The sequence below is a fragment of the Nelumbo lutea genome, chromosome 3, assembly GCF_056320005.1.
Source record: "Nelumbo lutea isolate HS-2025 chromosome 3, American lotus-T2T, whole genome shotgun sequence".
NCBI lineage: Eukaryota > Viridiplantae > Streptophyta > Magnoliopsida > Proteales > Nelumbonaceae > Nelumbo > Nelumbo lutea.
The window spans coordinates 46,544,649-46,552,128 of NC_142686.1; positions in this window are offsets into that span (position 1 = coordinate 46,544,649).

The following is a 7,480-nucleotide window of genomic DNA, read 5'->3' on the forward strand; positions in this document are numbered from 1 at the left end:
CCTCAACTTTCACAAATTGACTTAACATAATCAACTGAAAGACTATTTTAGCTTTCACCATTCTTCAAATTTTCAAACAAAGGCATTTGCAATGAACAACCCAAAAGGCCTTACGTGCAAGATCCTTGGCTAGCTTGGCTTTGAAACACTCGGTTTTAGTTGGCCAAACTGATCTTTGAAGTGGCATCTTACCTCCTTAACCATTCAATATATTGACGGTATATATGAAGAAATATATTGCAATTAATATAGTATAATGTGTAGATATCATACAATTTTATTGATATGCATTAATCAAGATTCCAATAAACATATTATATAGATTTATACAAATTAATACATGCACAAAGCTATTATTATCTTATTTTATATTAAAGTCCAAGGCACAAAACATACACAATTATTATATTTCAATTATTATATAATTTTTTCTATTTTACTACTTATAAATTTTAACATTAACAGAAATGTTAACTAAAAATTAAGTCTCAAAATTTTGGTAAACAATATTTTTATTTTTGTAAACAATAAATATGTTATTATAAAATGAAAATCAAAATTAACTGATAATTTATAAAAATATAGTCCTAACTTAAAACATATCAAATATATTTAATTTTCAAAGATATATATTATATGAAAATTCACAAATTTTAATTACTACAATAATTATTTCATTATAAATATTTTTATTTTTATAAATTTCTAAAATAAAAAAAATAATATAAATATAGATTAGTGGATTTGATAGATTCAATTTATATTACATTTTTAAGTATTTTATAAATAATATTTTTATGTTTGTAAATAATAAATACATGATAATTTAATGCAAATTAAAATATTAATTAATAATTTATAAAAATTTTGAGATAAATATCATGTACAAATTAGTAAATTTAGAGTATTAAAATAATTATTCTATTATTATTATTTTAAATTTTCTTTCAATTAAAAATCAATTTTTTTTTATATAAATGTAGATTTGGTAGATTATTTATTCTATTGATTTATAAAATATTGATTTTAAATATTATTCTTTTTAGTTTGTAATTGGAGTTATTGAAGATAAGTGTATATTGGTTATTGGGATTTTATGTAAATATTAAGTAATAAAAATTAATATATTCCATGTATTGACATGAAAGAAATCAAGACATCTGTCCAGCATAAACGCATGGAGGTTGGAGCCGATGACAGAAATTGAGATATCATCAGCAAACCGTTGCTTATTTCTGTCAACGATATCCACAGAGAAGAAGTTTGCTTCTTAATTTTCTTCTTGGGTTCGTCCGACAGGATCTCCGCCCTGTAGCAATCGGGCAATGACGAAGCAATTGATCGCAAACCAATCAAAATAGAAGAACTAGAAGAGATGGACAAGTGATCGTCAGGATGGTGGAATTGGGTTTTGGTTTAGAAAACCGGGGAAGAAAGCCAGGATTGAGAACAAATAATCCAATGACCGACCAACCACTCCTCACAGAGTCGTTTCTGCAAAGTGACGCATGATGTAATGGACAAGCTTGCTCATGTTAAGCCTCTCCTCACAGAGTCGCATGCTTGGATATCTTCCTCCGAGACCTCTCCTCACAAGCTTGCTCAATCCGTTTGCCGCCATTTCTAAGGAGTTTCAAGGGCTCCAAATATTTAGAGTAAAGGGAACGAGAAACAAAGATTTAGGGTTCTGGTCTAAAGTGGTTTTAGACCGGTTAAAGTGCGGTTCAAAATTAAAAACTATCATTCCAGTTTATAAAGACCGTCGCTTAATTCATATTTAATTTTCTAGGTGGTGGTCTTTGAAGGAATGCTAGCTTAGCTGTTATTATAGGCAGTCTTAAAGACCATCAGCTTCAAACCACCACATTAGGTCATTTTTCTTGTAGTGTAAAGATGTATTGTTATTTGGCACTAGGTGAGTTGTGGCCTTGGGAAAGTTGTCAAACGGAGGTTCAATACACTTTCGTATGCTTTCCGCCGATACTGCACAATACAATCGATATTTCAACCCTTGGTATAAACAATGGCAAAACTGCAACCATTGCTTTCTGTTTTGCCACCTTTTATGCTATCTCTAAACTCAACCTTGATCAATACAGAGGTTGAGTCCACTTAACCTCGTTTCATATTGTGATTCATCATAGCAATGTGGAGAACAATTTGGGTTCCAATTGAGCCAATGTAGTCTTGGCTAGCGATATAAAATTCATTACCTTTCCTTTTTAGCTTTTAGCATCACTTCCATTGTTGTCTATGAGGCACAAACGGTAGAAGAAACAAGAAAAATAGAAAGGCAAAAATGTTGTTCTCCGATGACTACCTCTAGCAACTGTGTTCTTTGGATATGAGATTGTAGAGAGATGAATGGAAGCAACAACAAGAGGGACTTTGTATAGGAGAGAGAAAATAGTTATAAAGTGAGTTCAATATGGTTGGATGATAATGAAAATTAGATGCCACCTAAATGCCATTTTTGTTCATTTACATGCCAGTTAGCATCAATTAACGATTTTGAACTAAACTAGCATTTTTTTAGAAGTTCAAATATTGTAGGTAGTTAGTTACCCAAAAAATAAAAATCCAGAGGGAAGGCAATTATGTAGCCTGCTCACATAGGTCAAAGTATTGATGTGGCATTTGTTTTTGTTTTAAAAACGAAACCAATTATATTGCCAAACATGCTGTAAAATAAAAATAAAAAAAGTGTATGTTCTTCATTATATGTGTATTTTTTCTTTCCAAAATTAAAACAAAAATTGTGTTCTTAAATTTCTGTTTTTTTTTTTTTTCATATTACATATTATGCATTGCATGGGATTAAGGGGTAGGGATCCAATGACCTTACCATTATTTTGACAGTTTTAGATACAAGACTTGTCTTTATTTTGAAAGGAAACTAATGGAGGGTGATTTGGCCCCACCTCGTAGCATAGGGACACGTGTGCGTGACCTGGCTCAATGAAAAACTCAGCCTAACAGTACAACCGTGACTCGACGGGCCAACATTGGCCACTCGGCGGGTTAAGCAACTCGCCGGGGACTAGCGCCCGACCAACCTTGACTCCCACCAAGTGTGGGACATCCCGAACTCCTCTCAGGGCTCGAGCTCCCCTTGAGACCCGAGCTCTCACTTCCTAATAAGGGAGCACCCCAATTTTTAGCTAAGTGTCCCGAGGGAGAAACACCTCGGGGCAGCATCGTCGAGACTCTTGTTCGAACTTGCTTAAGGCCCGCCTCCAGTGCGGGCACCTCGACGTACCTCGGCACCTCGGTTCAAGGCAAACCTGCCCCAGGTGGTTCGGTGTACAATAGCTCGACAGGCTGCAGGGAGATCCGCCTAACATTCGTGCCTGCTTGACATCCATACCTATCGGATCCGGTGGCAGGGCTAAGATCCCTTGTAAAGCAGCGTTCTACTTGCTAGGCAGCGTTCCACTTGCCATCTCTGAAAAGCATGGCACGCCTGTTGAGTCCGTACTTTGCAATAGCATCCTGTAGCAGCAACTTGCACCTGTCAACCTGCCCTGGCAATAATGGCTAGGGCAGTGGTGATTATGCCAGATGTGACCGAGTTTCGATATAAAAGAACCCCAACCCTCACGAAGTGAAGGTATTGAAGCTAGCACTTTCAGCACTCTTAGCTCTCTGTATCTTCTTTGAGTTTTCCCCAGAGTTCTAACTTAGCCATCGGAGTGTCCCTTCGGGAGAGCTCCCCGGGAACCCTTCACCTTCTTATTCCTCTCAAGTGCCGTCCATCACAACTAGGAGCCAACTCTCAGCTAACTAGGAGTGCCTAGATTGTACTACATCATTTGGCGTAGTTTGTGGGAACGCTTCAAAAGGCCTTCCTCTAACTTATGTGAAACTTCCCTCAAAGAACTCATCATCACCATGGCTTCCTCCAGCAACTCCAGACGCCGGAACACCCCAGAGGAACAACTCCAGCTACCCACCGTCTGCATCGGGCAGTTCACCATCCCCCTCTCTGTGGACAGGGTACCTAGTCTGAATGTGCCCCTTGCGATGGCACCCGTGACTGTTCCATTACCCTCTACCATTGGAACAACCTTTGCTAAACCCACCATCCTCCCTTCGGTGGCCAGCCAAGGTCAGTTCGAAGACTTGATGCAGTGCATTAGAGCCATGTAGGCCCAAATGCAATAGTTCCAGCAACTTCAGTTCCACCAGCAGCAAGTGCTACACCAAGTGTCCCAGTATCAGTATCAGCAAAAATTTCCTTCACTCCCTCCCCGACACCCAGCTGTGCAGCCAACTAAGCCTCACCGCCGCAGTGAACTCCCTTCCCTCCGAGGAGAGACCTCGACATCGTCTCATGGAAGGAAGGAAAGACTCCCTACCCCCGCCTCGTGGCCTGTAGTCAGGTCGGGGGCTTCCCAGCCAATTAGGCCGGCGTCACCTCAACATTCATAGTTCGAACCTTTGTTTGTGGAGAACCGGTTCGAAGTGCTAGCCGATGACCTGGAACAAGGTCCCTCTGTTCCCAGCTACCGACAGACGTCCCTGACTCTCCCTGGGCAGATCGAGCTCAGTAACATCGAGGCCAGCAGCCGCTGAGCTCGCCGAACTGCCACCACCCATAGCCTGTCCGAGCTCAGAGGCAAAGTAGAAATAAGTTCGGAAGAGGTAAAAGCTACAACACTTCTTTCAGTCCCCTCCCCTCTGTCCCCAGATCTCCTCGTTGTCCCCATGCCAAGGGACTTCAAGCTCCCCTCGCTAGACAAATACGATGGGTCCTTTGATCCCAACGACCACGTCAACGCCTTCTAGTCCTAGATGCATCTAGCCAGGGCGAGTGAGTCTTGCATGTGCGTGGCCTTCTCCACTACTTTCAAGGGAGTAGCCCGCACCTGGTACCGAAACCTCGCGTCAGGCTCAATAAGGAGCTAGGCGCAGTTCGTGTAGGTCTTCACCTCCCACTTCGTCACTAGTAAGAGGTGTCCAAGGACTCAAGAAAGCCTCATCAGCATAGTCCAGAGGGAAGGAGAGTCCATTCGAAACTACATCAAGCGGTTTAATGACACTTGCCTGCAGATACCCGACCTAGACCCTGCAGTTCGGCTCACTACGGCCAAGCGGGCCATTACCCACAAGGAGTTCAGATGGCACGTGGTGGTGAACCAACCCAAGATCGTGACCGAGTTCCTCGAACTGGTAGATCGGTTCATAGGGACACAAGAGGAGATCAACCAAAAGGGCGAGCAGACCCTTGAAAAAAGAAAAAGGGAACCAGAGCCCCCAACTCCAAGTGAGAGCAAGAAGAAGAAGGACTTAGCTTGGGGGGCAAAGCCAATCCAGCCTTTCCGAGCTCCGACAGCAGAAAGGGATTATACGCCCCTCAACACAAAGCGGGGCAAGATCCTCATGACAATCAAGGACGCCCCATGCGTGAAGTGGCCACATCGTTTTAAGGTCGGTCCCAATGTTAGGAATAAAAAATTGTACTGTAGTTTCCATAGACATCACGGTCATAGTACCGAAAACTGTAAGAATCTCCGCGACGAGATAGAAAAACTTATCCGTCGCAGATATCTGAGAAATTTTGTACAGCATAATAATAGTAATAAAGCAGGTCGTCACGGGGAGCAGAGTAAGGAAGCTACCAAGTCCAGCAGATAAGTGGAGCAACCGCAAAGGCAGCCTCCTGACGAGACATCAGTATGGGGGACCATCCATGTAATTGTCGGAGGATCGATTGTTGCAGGCTGCACCTCGACAGCAGCTCGGTCATCAGCCCGTGAGGCCGCTTGGGAAGAGCTTAACCCTCCAAAGCGGCCCAGGATGGAGGAACCGGTATTCTTCACCGAAGACGATGCATGAGGGGTCCATTATCCCCATGATGACGCACTCATCATAAAGATCAAGATTAACGACTTCGAGATCAGGCGCATCCTAGTCGATTCGGGCAGCTCGACAGATATTCTCTTTAGGACGGCCTTCGATCAGCTATAGCTCCAGGGAAGCGACATGAAGCTCACAAACACTCCACTCATGGGATTCAGCGGTGAGGAGGTCAGGCCTTTGGGGAGAGTCACTGTACCATTAGAGGTCGGCACTTGGCCCAACATGATAAGACTCAACCACGAGTTCCTAATGGTCGCGACCCCCTCCCCGTATAATGCAATAGTAGGTCGGCCCATTACCCATGCCCTACGATCAGTAGTCTCCACTTACCACTTGGCGGTGGAGTTTCCAACAGACTTTGGAGTCGGGGTGACGTGAGGCGATCAACTCGAATCCCGCAAGTGCTACATAGCCGCCCTCAAAGGAAAGGCCAAGGTAGCAGACGACCTCGAGCTAGAACAACCTGTGGAGCAGTTCGCGGAGTGAGCCACACCTATACCATTCCCGTCCCAATTTCGACAGAGGATCCAGTTCGGGTACTTCAGATCGATGCTTCAATTAAGGAGCCCCTGCAGTCTCAACTAGTAAGTTTCTTACTCGAAAATTTAGATGTTTTTGCATGGTCAACGGCAGAAATGCTCGGCATAGACCCCAACATGATAACTCACAAGCTAAACACTGGTCTTGTAATTAGGCCCGTTAGACAAAAGAAACGCAACCTAGCTCCAGAGCGATGGAGGGTAGTCAACGAGGAGGTTCATTACCCGAGTTGGGTAGCCAACCCCATTCTGGTAAAAAAGGCTAATGGTAAATGACGCATGTGCGTCGACTACACCGACTTGAACCAAGCTTGCCCAAAGGACTGCTTCCCGCTTCCCAGGATTGACCACCTAGTGGACGTGACCTCGAGGCACGAGTTGCTGAGCTTCCAGGATGCCTATTCGGGCTACAATCAGATCAAGATGGACCCAACTGATGAAGAAAAAACTGCCTTCATAACCGAGTACAACCTGTACTGTTACAAGGTCATGCCCTTCGGGTTGAAAAATGCTGGAGCCACTTTCCAAAGACTTGTAAATAAGCTGTTTGAGCCACTAGTTGCCAAAAAAAGTAGAGTGTTATGTAGACGACATGGTCGTCAAAACCCAAATTTCACATGAATTAGTACGAGATTTACATTCAGTTTTTGAAATTCTATGTAAATTTAATATGAGGTTAAATCCAAACAAGTGTGTCTTCGGTGTCACCTCGGGTAAATTCCTAGGATACATCATTAACCGGCAAGGCATTGAGGACAACCTGGACAAAATCAAGGCCATCCTAGAAATGAGACCACCCCGTAAATTAAAGGAGGTTCAAAAGCTGAATGGCCGGATAGTCGCCTTGAGTCGCTTTTTGTCCAAGTCAGCAGATCGTTGCCTGCCTTTCTTTAAGGCCATAAAAGGCAAAGGCTTTGAATGGACCAAAGAGTGCCAGCCCGCGTTCGACGAGCTCAAAAGACACATCGCCAGCATTCCAGTCTTAACCTAACCTGAAGTGGGTGATGTTTTAGAGTTGTACCTCTCGGCGAGTGACGATGTGGCCAGCTCGGTACTGATAAGAGAAGTAGATCAGGTCC